The sequence below is a fragment of the Lipotes vexillifer genome, unplaced genomic scaffold, assembly GCF_000442215.2.
Source record: "Lipotes vexillifer unplaced genomic scaffold, Lipotes_vexillifer_v1.1 scaffold545, whole genome shotgun sequence".
In the NCBI taxonomy this organism is placed as follows: Eukaryota; Metazoa; Chordata; class Mammalia; order Artiodactyla; family Lipotidae; genus Lipotes; species Lipotes vexillifer.
In genome coordinates this window covers 517,635-531,542 of record NW_006779129.1, presented here as the reverse complement: position 1 = coordinate 531,542, position 13,908 = coordinate 517,635, and the positions used below count along the sequence as shown (strand labels likewise).

Sequence of the window (13,908 nt, the reverse complement as noted above, 5' to 3'; positions counted from 1 at the left end):
CTGGCTTGGAGGCCATCTTGCGTTGGGGTTTATTCCCTGTCTGCCTCACCAGGGCCAGGAGGCTGGACGGGCACTGGGGGCTCCCAGGAGGGAGGAAAGTGGTCTGCCTTCCTTCTGTCATTCCGAGGCAGGAGAGCTGGTCGGGGGAGAGGGCCTGGGCCCCCGGGGCATAGGTGACCGGAGGGGCTGGATGCAAAGGGCACAGATGTGTCCCCTTGGCAGGACGTGGGTCTCAGTGGGCCACTGGGCCACTCTGGCCACTGGGAAGCTGCCACCCTGGGCTGATGAAAGTGACCTGGGAGGCCTGTGAAGACTGTGGCAGGTTGGGGGCAGTTGTTGGGCATGTCCACTGTGGAAACTACAGCGAAGGCAACATCCAGGTGAAAGCCAGTCTCCAGCCGCTGGGTCACCTGGTCGGGTGGAGTGCGGCCCTGCACCAGGCAGGGCACATCCACGCCCAGCAGGCTCTGCATCACCAGCCAGCACAGGCAGCTCTGTTGGGCAGCAGGCCCGCCTGAGGTCCCTCAGGTGTCAGATGAGCTCCCTGGGATGGGCCGGTGCCTGGGAGAGGAGCAGGACCCAGGGGTCTTCCCGGGGCCTCAGCAAAGGGTGTGGGCCAAGCCCAGCCTCCTCTCTGGCGCTGCTTTTTCATCTGTAGAACAAGGTCTCTAGGTGCACAGGGTATAGGGAGACCGTGCTTGTGGCCACGAGTGCTTTACAGTGCTGGGAAACCTAGCTCTTGTGATTATTTTAAGAAAAACTCAAATAGTTTGATACTTTTCCTTTAAACATGGCCCCGTGTTCCAGTGGGTCTCTCCTTCCTGTGGCTCCTTTCAAACATTTGTGCAAAGCCGGGGGACCCTGGTGTGGGGCACACCTGCAAAGAAGCAGGGTTCGTGGGGTGCTGCCCACTGAACAGGACCTGCGGGGCCGGCCCCCGCCCTGAGGCATGTGCTGGGATTGGGCCAAATCAGAAAGCAACACCCTGCAAAGACTGGGTGCAGTTCCGCCCTGGAGATGTGAACAGGCCGGCATCCCCACGCCCCGCCAGCGGTTAGCCTCCGGGGACCCACTGTAGACCCTGTGACGGGCAGACGGAGGGTGGGCATCCCAGCTGTGGGGGGCTGCACCTTGGAGAGAAGAGTCTGGGTCAAAAGTTCTGAAAAGTGTCAAGGCTTCCAAACCTGTTGTCAGAGCCATCAGAGGAGTGGAGACGGGCCCTGGTGCTCTGGCTGTGGACAGTGTCTGGTTTTCTGTCCTATTTGCCTATTTGTCCTATTTCTGTCCTATTTGCCAGTTTCATAGATGAGGGATGGTGCCTTGTCGGTTTATCTGAATGTCCTTGGTTTTTGTGCAGCTCGATCACTGACCATTTGTACTGCTGTTACTTTCCTCATCTTCCCCATCTTCCTAATGGGTGCTCATTTTTTACTACTTTGTAAGAGATTTTTTTCCCTAAGTTTTCAAAATTGTGGTTAAATACACATAACATAAAATCTACCATCTGAACCATTTTTAAATGTATAGTTCAGTGATATTAAGTACCTTCATATTGTGATACCATCACCACCATCCATTTCCAGAACTCTTTTCATCTTGTAAAACTGAAACTCTGTCCCATTAAACACGAACTCCCTAATCCCCCCTCCCCCAGCCCCCGGCAACCACCATTCTACTTTCTGTCGCTATGATTTCTGAAATATTCAAAGTACCTCATATAAGTGAATCATACAGTATTCGTCTTTCTGTGTGTGGCTTATTTCACTCAGTATAATGTCCTCAAGTTTCATCCATGTCATAGCATGTGTCAGAATTTCCTTCCTTTTCAAGGCTGAATAATATTCCATCGTATGAATGGACCACATTATGCTTATCCATTCATCCATCGATGGACACCTGGGTTGCTTCCACATTTTAGTTGTTCTGAGTAATACTGCTATGAACATTGTTGTACAAATATCTCTTTGAGACCCAACTTTCAATTCCTTTGAGTCTCTATATCCCCAGAAGCAGAACTGGTAGATCATATGGTAATTCTGTTTTTATTCTTTGAGGAGCCACCATACTATTTTCCATACAGCTCTACATTTGTACATTCCCACCAACAATTCCATTTTCCCCTTATCTCTCCAACATTTCTTGTTTTCTGATACTGTCCATCCTAATGAGTGTAAGGTGATATCGTAATTTTGATTTGCATTTCCCTAATGATTAGCGGTGTTGAGCATTTTTTCATGTGCTTATTGGCCATTGGTATAACTTCTTTAGGGAAATGTCTGTTCAAGCCCTTTGCCCATTTCTGAATCGGGTTGCTGGGGCTTTGGTTGTTGAGTTTCAGTTCTCTATATATTCTGGATATTAATCCCTTATCAGATCTATGATTTGCAAGTATTTTCTCCAGTTATGTAGGCTGCCTTTTGACTCTCAGGATAGTGTCTCTTTCGTATTGTTCTGCATTTATTATGAAAACCAACAGTCAGTGGTAAGTGACAGACTGACTGCCCGTCTTTGTTCACTTTGGACGTTAAAGACTGGAATGGGAACACAGTATCACTTTTCCACAGCAGAGGTTAGCCCTGGCCTCTGACCCCCAGCAGCAGGTAGAGTCAGACTTCACGGCAGTGACAGTCACCATCGTGGGAGACACCCTCCCTTTTCTTTGGGCTCTTCTGTAGTGGAGGGGAGCACCCAGAGTTGGGCTGAAGACATCTGAAGACACGGAGAAGAGCCGAAATCATCAGACCTCAGACGGTACTTACGTGCTGAGAGGTATGTGTGGACGTTTACAGTGCCAAAACAGGCACGCTGTGGGGACCATCGGGTGAAAACTTTTAAACTTTATTCCTGTCAGAGACAAGTCAGACTGAAGAGGCTACTGCTTTAGGGACAACTAGAGAAAACTGGTGTCACCCAGATGCAAAACAGTAGCGATCACAGTGATTCCAGGACTTCAAACCTCCACAAACATGATGCGTTTTCTTTTGCTTGTTTAGGCTTTCTTCTCTCTTTTCTCTTTATTCTTCATTCTGTCTTTCTCCAGTTTCCATTAGGTTCTACCCACACTCACCACTGGTGCCTTAGAGCTCACTTCTTTCTCCTCTTCACCTCTCTTGCTACTGTGAGGAGTGGCTGTTACAACACGTCATAGTAGAGCAACATTCAGAATGCTCCTCTATCACAGTTCTGAGTCTGGAAACTGGTGGTTTGGTGAATTGCGTCAGCTCATTTTGAAAAAGGCAAGCAAGTTGTAAAAAGGGGGTGGGGGAGCCTTGAGGCCAGACGCTATGAACTCCCCAAGTCCACCATCCAGCCTAACAGACTGGCCAGGCGTGGAACATGTGTGTGCCTGTGTGACGCCACCTCGTCCTTTGTCTTCTCATGGGACCTGACAGCATCATCACAGAGAAACTAACACCGTGGAAAGGTTTCTTTCAAATGTATGACGACCTTGCCTTGTTTTTATTCCTGAGTGGTATCTGCATCAGTGTTAGAACTGACAGATTGACTGAATTCTTACTGCTGTCACCTAACTTTTTAAGCCTATTTAAAGGTTTACTGTTTCTCTGAGTCCGTATTTTCTATTGATAACAGGAGCAGAAGCAAGCAGTCCCGCTCTGGATTTAAAAGCACCACTTGCCATCTTTCACAAGTGTAACACTCGCAGAACTCATTATTGCCCCAAAAAACCCATCTCCATAGTAACAAGAATTGCTTCTCCAGGTTCAGTATCTCTTAGAGCCTTCGCACTTGCTGTGTCTTGGCCAACTGACACAAACCCACACTTGGTCTGCAGTCATGGTTTGTAAGTGTAGCAGGACCAAGGCGAGCTGAGCACGCCTTTTCCTTCTGGAACACACAGCACTGAAGTCGTTTTCTCTGGGTCCAAGTAGGATGTTCTCAATTGCTGAAAGCTCAGCAACACAACCCACCAGTAATTCTATTTTGTCATTGTGTTTCCACTCTTTTGTTGCAATTATTTTGGCTCTATTTTGTTCTAATGAGTATCTGTTACAAGGCATTATTTCAAATCCACTGTCAGTTGCAAGCATTCACAAGTAAATAAATACGTGCTCCTTGAATAAATTCTCCTGCATCATTTTCTTTTATAAATTTATTTTGTTTATTTATTTATTTATTTATGGCTGTGTTGGGTCTTTGTTGCTGCACGTGGGCTTTCTCCAGTTGCGGTGAGCAGGGGCTACTCTTTGTTGAGGTGCGCGGGCTTCTCATTGCGGTGGCTTCTCTTGTCGTGGAGCATGGACTCTAGGCACGTGGGCTCAGTAGCTGTGGCCCACGGGCTCTAGAGCGCAGGCTCAGTAGTTGTGGCATGTGGGCTTCAGTAGTTGTGGCGTGTGAGCTCAGTAGTTGTGGCTCACGGGCTCTAGAGCACAGGCTCAGCAGTTGTGGTGACAGGCTTAGTTACTCCTCCTGCATCATTTTTGTTGTTGCAAAGTCAGACATTTGACGGCTTTCTCCAAGTGCTCATCTTTCTTAAAATGTTCGATCACTTCCTTTAGTTCTTCTTGCCTTCCTGTAAGAGACTGAAAGCTGGTATTCGTTTTGTGTGTTTGAAAACCGAAATAGGGATCAAGAACCAAACTGGTTGCTAGGTCATCATTTTCAGAGTTCCTTGGTAGACATTCCAGAAGATGGTACATATCTACTGTGCCCTTCGCATCCTGAATTACAATAACCTCGCCTCTTGTGCTACCCTGGGGTCCCAAAGGCAGCAGCTGGCCTGGGGACTCCTCATCCTGGGTCCCGAAGCCTCGTGTTCTGAGGCTTCGCTGCCGCCTCTGGTACCAGGCTGCCCTCCCCTCACAGCCCCAGAGCCTCACTGCCCTCCCCAAAGATGCATCTCCACCCCCAGTGAACCACTCAGACCCCGCCCGTGACTGGTGGAAGGACACGAAAAGGAGTGCCCTAGACCAGGCTGAATAGTGTCTTTTGATGCACAAATTTATAAAATTTTCATGAAATCCAGTATGCCTACTTTTTTATTTAGTTGCTTGTGCTTTTGGTGTCATATTCAAGAAAGCATTGCCAAATCCAGTATTGTGAAGAGTTTTGCCTTCTGTTTTCTTCTAGAAGTTTTATAAATTTGGGTCTTACACTTAATTCATGGATTCGTTTTGAGTTAATTTTTGTGTATGGTGTGAGGTAAGGTCCAACTTCATTCTTTAGAATGTGGATATCCAGTTTTCTGGCACCATTTGTTGAAAAAGACTGTCTTTTCCCCCACTGAATGGTCATGACAGCCTTGTTGAAAATTGTTTGATTACACACGTGAGGGTTATTTTTGGGCTCTATTCTATTCCATTTGTCTAGATGTCCCTTTATCCCAGTGCCATACTGTTTTGATTAGCGTAGCTTTGTAGTAAATTTTGAAATCAGGAAGTTTGCTCCTCAGTTTGTTCTTCTCTTTTAGAATTGTTCATGCTATTCAGGGTCTCTTGAGATTCTTTGCGAATTTTAGAGTGGTTTCTTCCATTTCTGCAAAAGTCATTATTGAGATTTTGATGGAGATTCCATTAAATCTGTGAATCACTTGGGGTAGTATTGACATCTTAATATTAATTCTTCCAATCTATAAACACAGAATATCTTTCCATTTATTTATATCTTCTTTAATTTCTCTCATAAATGTTTTACATTTTTGAGTGAGTCTTTCACTTCTTTGGTAAAAATAATTTGTAAGTATTTTATTCTTTTGATGCAAATGTAAATGGAATTGTTTTCTTATTTTCCTTTTTGTGTTATTCATTGTTAGTGTATAGAAATGCAACTGATTTTTGTGTGTTGACTTTGTTTCCTGCTACTTAGCTGAATTCATTTATTGTAACAGTTTCTTTTTGTGGACTCTTCAGGATTTTCTACCTATACAATCATATCATCTGTGAACAGAGATCATTTTACTTCTTCCTTTACAGTTTGAATGCCTTTTTTTTCTCTTTCTTGCCTAATTGCTCTGGCTGGGACTTCCAATACTATGTTGAATAGAAATGGTGAAAGTGGGCATCTTTGCTTTGTTCCTGACCTTAGAGGAAAAGCCTATAGTCTCTCACAGTTGAGTATGATGTTAGTTGTGGGATTATTATAAATGTCCTTTATTATACTGAGGTAGTTTCCATCTATTCCTAGTTTGTTGAATTCTTTAATCATGAGAGGATATTGAATTTTATCAAAAGATTTTTCTGCATCAGTTGAGATGATCATGTGGGTTTTTCTTTCATTCTGTTAACGTGGTGTGTTACATTAATTGATTTTCATATGTTGAATCATCTTTGCATTCCAGGAATAAATCCCACTTGGTCATGATGTTTAATCCTTTTTCTATCCTGTTGAATTCTGCTTGCTAATATTTTGTTGATGATTTTTGTATCCATGTTGATAAGGGATATTGGTCTGTAGTTTTCTTTTCTTGTAGTGTCTTTGTCTGGGTTTGGTATCAGGGTAATGCTGACTTCATAGAATGAGTTTGGGGGTATTCCCTCCTCTTCAATTTTTTTGAAAAGTTTGACAAGTATTGATGTTAGTTCAATGCTTGCTAGAATTAATGCTTCCTAGTTTAAATGCTTCCTAGAATTCACCTGTAAAGCCATCAGGTCCAGGGCTTTTCTTTGACAGGAGATTTTCAATTACTGATTCAAACTCCTTACTAATTACAGGTCTGTTCAGAATTTCTATTTTTTCATGGTTTTGTCTTTGTAGGTTTTGTGTTTCTAGGAATTTGTCCATTTCATCTAGGTCATCTAATTTGTTGGCAAACAACTGATTATAGTAACTCTCTCATAATTCTTTTTATTTCTGTAGAGTCAGTACTGATTTCCCACTTCCATTTTTGATGTTAGTAATTTGAGTATATATTCTCTTTTTTCTCTGTCCGTCTGGCTAAAGATTTGTCAGTGTTGATCTTTTTGAAGAATTGACTTTTGGTTTCATTGATTTTTCTCTGTTGTTTTTCTATTATTTCATTTATCTCTGCTCTAGTATTTATTATTTCATTCCTTCTTCTAGCTGTTAATTTGTTCTTTTTCTAGTTCCTTAAGCTGTAAAGGTAGTTAGGTTGTTAATTTGAGATCTTTCTTGCTGTTTTATGTGAACATTTGTAGCTGTAAATTTTCTTCTTCATACTGCTTTTACTGTGTTTCCTATGTTTGCTGTGTCTTGTTTTCATTTTTGTCAGTCTCTGAGTATTTTCTAATTTCCCTTGTGATTCTTCTTTGACCTATTCTATTGGTTGCTTAAGGGTGAGTTTTTTAATTCCCACAATTTTGTGAATTTTTCAGTTTTCCTTCTGTTACTGACTTCTAAAGTCATCCCATTGTGATTAGAGAAGATACATTTTATGTTATTTTCTTTTTAAATTTATTAAGGCTTCCACTGTTGTTACACTTCTCCTCATCATTGCAAGCCTCTCCCTCTCTGGTTGAATTGACTTCCAGGAGATTTAAAGGGCTGGCACCTTTTTTCCCCCATTCATTTTTCTCTTTTTCTCCTTTTGGGAGCCAGACGTTGAAGATTATGACATTCAAAAGAAACTGCATATACAGGGGAAATTAGACAGGAACTGCACATGCCTGGGGGAAAGTGCAGGCTCAGGAAGGAAATGAGAAGACCTTACCTTTACTCCTCAGGCTGAACCTTGGCACAGAGACAGCCTACGACAATCAAAAACAAAAATGAAAACAAACAATCAAGAACAGCAAACCCTAGGGAAGGAGAAGAATCTGATTTCCAGAGTTACCATTTTAGATTCAAATGTCCAGTTTTTAACAGAAAATCAAAGGGCAAACAAAGGAACAGGAAAGTATGGCCCACTCAAAGGAAAAAATATAAACCAACCAAAACTGTCCCTGAAAAAAACCAGATGGTGGATCTACTAGACAAAGACTTTAATACAGCCATCTTAAAGATGCTCAAGGAACTAAAGGAAGATGCGGAGAAAGTCAAGAAAATAATGTATGAACAAAATAGAAATATCGATAAATAGAAAACCTAGGTAGAATGCAAAACGATATAATAGAGCTGAAGAATACAATGACTTTTAGTTACTTATTAGAGGGATGCAAAGGCCAATTTGAGAAGACAGAAGAAAGTGTTAGTGATGTTGAAGATAAGACAATGGAAATTATGAGTCTGAGGAGCAGAAAGAAAAAAGATTAAAGAAAAGTGAACAGAACCTAAAGGACGTGAATACTTGTTTTGAGAGTCCCAGAAGGAGATGAGAGAGAAAGGGGCAGAGGAAATATGTGAAGAAGCTTCCCAAATTTGATGAATGACATGAATATAAACATCCAAGACAAGTAGGATGAACTTAAAGAGACTCACACTGATACACATTGTAATCAAACTGTCAAAAGACAAAAACAAAGAGAGAATTTTGAAATCAGCAAGAGAGAAGTGACTCATCATATCCAAGGGATTCTCAATAGGATTACCAGAAGATTTCTCGTCAGAAACTTTGGAGACCAAAGGCAGGGTGTTGATATATTCAGAATGCTAAATGGAAAAAACCCTGTTGCCTGAAAATTCTATATCCATCCTAATTGTCCCCCAAAAGTGAGGGCAAACTTAAAACATTCCCAGATAAACAAAAGCTGAAAGAGTCCATTACTGCTAGACCTGCCCTGTAAGAAATGCTCAAGAGGGTCCTGCAGGTGAAATGAAAGGACACTAGACAGTAACTTGAAGTCATATGAAAATATGAAGCTCTCAGTAAAGGTAAATACATGAGCAATTATAAAGCTATTATTATAACAATAATCATTGTAACAATGGCATGTAACTCGCTTTTTTTTCTACATGATTTGAAAGACTAATACATTTTTTTAAATTATTAATCTAATATATACCCAAGAGTGGAATTGCTGGGTCATATGGTAGTTGTACTTTTAGTTTTTTGAGAAACCTCCATATTGTTTTCCACAAAGGATGCACCAACTTACATTCCCATCAATAGTGCATGAGGGTTCCCTTTTCCTCACATCCTCACCAACATTTGTTATTTGTGTTCTTTTTGATGATAGCCATTCTGACAGGTGTGAGGTGATATCTCATTGTGGTTTTGATTTGCAATTCCCTGATGATTAGCAATGTTGAGCATCTTTTCCTGTGCCTGTTGGCCATTTCCTCTTTGGAAAAATGTCTATTCAGTTCTTCTGCCCATTTTTTTTTTATAATTGCTTCACAATACCGTGTTAGGTTCTGTTGCACAAAAACGTGAATCAGCCATATGCATACACATGTCCCCATATCCCCTCCCTCTTGAGCCTCCCTCCCATCCTCCCTATCCCACCCCTCGGGGTCATCGCAAAGCACGGAGCCCATCTCGCTGTGCTATGCTGCTGCTTCCCACCAGCCAATGATTTTACATTCGGTAATGTGTATATGCTGATGCTACTCTCACTTCACCCCAGCTTCACCCTCCCATCCCATGTCCTCAAGTCCATTCTCTATACCTACTTCTTTATTCCTGACCTGCAACTATGTTCATCAGTACCTTTTTGGTTTGTTTGTTTAGATTCCATGTATCTGCGTTAGCATACGGTATTTTTCTCTTTCTGACTTACTTCACTCTGTAGACAGACTCTAGGTCCATCCACCTCACTACAAATAACTCAATTTCATTTCTTTTTATGGCTGAGTAATATTCCATTGTATATCTGTGCCACATCTTCTTTATCCATTCATCTGTTGATGGACATTTAGGTTGGTTCCATGTCCTGGCTATTGTAAATAGTGCTGCAGTGAACATTGTGGTGCATGTCTCTTTTTTTTTTATGGTTTTCTCAGGGTGCAAATATTTTCTCCTATTCTGAGAGCTGTCTTTTCATCTTGTTTATGGTTTCCTTAGCTGTACAAAAGCTTTTAAGTCTCATTAGGTTCCATTTGGATCTTCCCAGACGGGGGCACGAACCCGCGTCCCCTGCATCGGCAGGCGGACTCTCAACCACTGCACCACCAGGGAAGCCCACATGTCTCTTTTTGAATTATGGTCTTCTCAGGGTATATGCCCAGTAGTGGGATTGATGGGTCATATGGTAGTTCTATTCCTACTTTTTTAAGGAACCTCCATACTGTTTTTCCATAGTGGTTGTATCAATTTACATTCCCACCAACAGTGTAGGAGGGTTCCCTTTTCACCATACCCTTTCCAGCATTTATTGTTTCTAGCTTTTTTGATAATGGCCATTCTGACTGGTGTGAGGTGATACCTCATTGTAGTTTTGATTTGCATTTCTCTAATAATTAGTGATGTTGAGCATCTTTTCATATGCCTCTTGGCCATCTGTATGTCTTCCTTGATGAAATCTGCCCACTTTTTAATTGGGTTGTTTGTGTTTTTGGTGTTGAGTTGTATGAGCTGTTTATATGTGTTGGATATTAACACCTTATTGGTCATATCATTTGCAAATATTTCTTCCCATTCAGTAGGTTGTCTTTTCGTTTTGTGGATGGTTTCCTTCGCTGTGCAAAAGCTTTTAAGTTTAGTTAGGTTCCAGTTGTTTAATTTTGGTTTTATTTCCTTTGTTTTAGGAGATAGAGCCAAAAAAATATTGCTGTGATTTCTATCAGAGAGTGTTATGCCCATGTTTTCCTCTAGGAGTTTTATGGAATCTGGTCTTACATTTAGGTCTTTAATCCATCTTGAGTTTGTTTTTGTATGTAGTGTTAGAGAATGTTCTAGTTTCACTCTTTTACATTTAGCTGTCCAGTCTTACCAGCACCACTTATTGAAGAGACTGTCTTTTCTCCATTGTATATTTTTGCCTCCTTTGTCATAGATTAATTGACCATACATGCATGGGTTTATGCACTGGGCTGTCTGTTCTTTTCCATTGATCTATGTATCTGTTTTTGTGCCAGTACCATACTGTTTTGATTACTGTAGCTTTGTAGTATAGTCTGAAGTCAGGGTGCATGATTCGTCCAGCTCTGTTCTTCTTAAAACTAGCATTATTGTAACTCCACATTTTGTTTTCTACATAATTTAAGGGACCAATGCATTAAAAATAACATTTGCTTGTGTTTTGGGACACAAAATGTGTAAAGATGTAATTTTGTGACATCAATAACTGAAAGGGATAGGGAGGGAGCTTTTAAAGAAGCAGATTTTTTTATGTGTTGTTGAAGTTAAACTGGCATAAATTCAAATTATATTGTTATAACTTTAGAATGTTAAATGCAATCCCATAGTAACCATAAAGAAGGTACCAAAAGAATATGCACAAAAAGAAATGAGGGGGCTTCCCTCATGGTGCAGTGGTTGAGAGTCTGCCTGCCGATGCAGGGGGCACGGGTTCATGCGCCGGTCCGGGAAGATCCCACATGCCGCGGAGCAGCTAGACCCATGAGCCATGGCCGCTGAACCTGCGCGTCCGGAGCCTGTGCTCCACAACAGGAGAGACCACAACAGTGAGAGGCTCGCGTACTGCAAAAAAAAAAAAGAAAGAAAAAAAAAAGAAATGAGGAAGGGATGTAAATGTTTTACAACAAAAATCAGCTGCACACAAAAGAAAACAGATAATGCAGGAAATGAGGAACAAAAAAGCTATAACTACATAGGAAACAAATAGCAAAACTACAGAAGTAAGTCTCTCCTTATCAGTAGTTATTTTAACTGTAAATGGATTAAGCGGTCCAAGCAAAAGACAGAGACTGGCAGAATGGATGTTAAAAAAATGAGATCCAACTATATGCTGTCTACAAAAGATTCATTTTAGAACCAAAGACACAAATAGGTTTGAAGTGAATGGATTGAAAATGTTATTCCATGCAAATAGGAACCAAAAGAGAGCAGGCGTAGCTATACTAACACCAGATTAAAATGGACTTTAAATCAAAAAGAGTCACAAGAGGCAAAGAAGGACATTATATATTAATAAAAAGTTTAAAACAACTAAAATATATTACACTTGTAAACATTTACACAATAATAGGCCATCAAAATTTTTAAACCTTAAGAATATGAAATCTTGATCATGCATTGGGAATATGGTTGCCTGGCTCTTGGTATGTTTCCACTCTGCTCATGTTGTTTTGTTTTAACGAAGGTGATATGTGGGAGCCCAGTTATCATGAGTGTGGACTCAGAACCATGCTGCCTGGATTTGGATCTCAGCTATTACCTGAGCACCGAGGACAAGTTACCTGTCTCAGCCTCAGTTTCCTCATCTATGAATTGGGGATTATAATAGCACCAGTGTGCTATCCACAAGGGCTCTTGTGAGGGTTAAAAGAAAAGATGTAGCATAGTGTCTGGTGCAGAGTAATCATAAGACATTTCACTGTCATTTCATCTTTTCTATTCCCTTCAAAGACTTTTTGGTCCATGTTTTACACTCAGTTACTTAACTTCTCCTGGACTTTATTTGGGTGTACTGTGTGAGGTGGGATTACTTTATTTCTAATCACATCGTGACCCCTTTTCCCAGCCTTCTCTCAGTGCTCTGAAAAGCAGCCGTCTCATTTCCTCAGTTCTCATATGGTGTTATGCCACTGCTGTGTGGTCTGTTGGCCATTCCAGCACCAAAACCACTAATGCTTTATTACTGTATTTGTATTCCATTATTGCACTTGATAACACAAGTTTCATCACCCTTCATTTTTTATTTTGCTCAGCTACTCTTACTTTTTCTTCCAGGTAAATCTTAGATTCATTTTGTCAACACGTAATGGCAAAAAAAGCAAAAAGTTTTATTGGAAATTTTAATCCAAATTACATTCAATTATAGATTCAGTTAGAAATAACTGATATTCTTAAATATTGTGTCTGTCATGCAAAAACAAGGTTTGTCTCTCCACTGTGTTCCTTAGAAATTTTTGGACTCTTTTTCATAAGTCCTGCACATCCATAGAGTCTTATTAAGTTTATTCCTTGGATTTAAGTTGTTTCTCTTGCTAGTGTGAATAGTATTTTTTCCATTACGTTTCCTAATTGGCTGTTGCTGATAGAAGATCTGTAGATTTTTGTGTATTTTTTTTCTTATAATTGCCTCATTGAATATCCCTTTCTCTCTCCCCTAAACTTTGTTCAATTGATTTTATTGGATTTTCTAGGTAGACAGTCCCATCTTTAATAAGGACAGTTCCTATCTCTTCCTTTCCAAGACTTACATTTTGTTTCTGTTTACTGTCTTATTGCATTGGCTTCCAACACAACAGTGAATAATATAATGAGATCAACACTCTTTGTCTTCTTTATTTTTTATTTTTTGTACTCTAATGGTCATTCTTCAAGTGCAGGAGTTTTTAATCCAGAGTCAGTTCCATAGATGGACCCCCTGAATTAATGAGGACTATGGTTTCTGTATATGAGTAATCTGCATATGTGTCAGGTGAAACTGTCCAGACTCTTAAAGGAGTCTGTGACCCACAAAGATAAGAACACCTATTTAGTTTTTGTGTAAAATTTGATAGTGGCTGTTGAATGGAAATTTATATCCTTTATAATATTAATCCAACACCTAAGTTTCTTACGAGGTTTTACTTTTATAATGTTAATCCAACTCCTAAGTCTCTTTTGAGGTCTTGCCTTGTTTGTTTGTTTGTTTGTTTAACCACAAACGGATGTTTTGGGGCTCTTTTAGAGCAATTACACACATACCTCATTTTAATGCACTTCACTTTATTGCACCTTGCAGATGTTTTGGTTTTTACAAATTGAAGGTTTGTGGCAAACCTGCATCGAGCAAGTTTATCAGCGCCATTTTTCCAAGCACGTTTGCTCACTTTATGTCTGTCACATTTGGGGAATTCTTGCAATATTTCAGACTTTTTCATTATTATCTTGTTATGGTGATATGTGATCAGCAGTCTTTGATGTTACTACTACAACTCACTAAAGCCTCAGATAATGGCTAGCATTTTTTCTCGCAATAAGGTTTTTTTTTTTTTTTTTTTTTT

The 13,908-nt window shown here is 40.5% G+C and overlaps 1 pseudogene; it reads right to left on the bottom strand.

Moving 5' to 3' along the window:
* Window positions 1–3,459: 3,459 nt before the first annotated feature.
* LOC103084668 (histone-lysine N-methyltransferase SUV420H1 pseudogene) overlaps window positions 3,460–13,908 on the bottom strand; it is a 13,834-nt pseudogene continuing 3,385 nt past the window's right edge.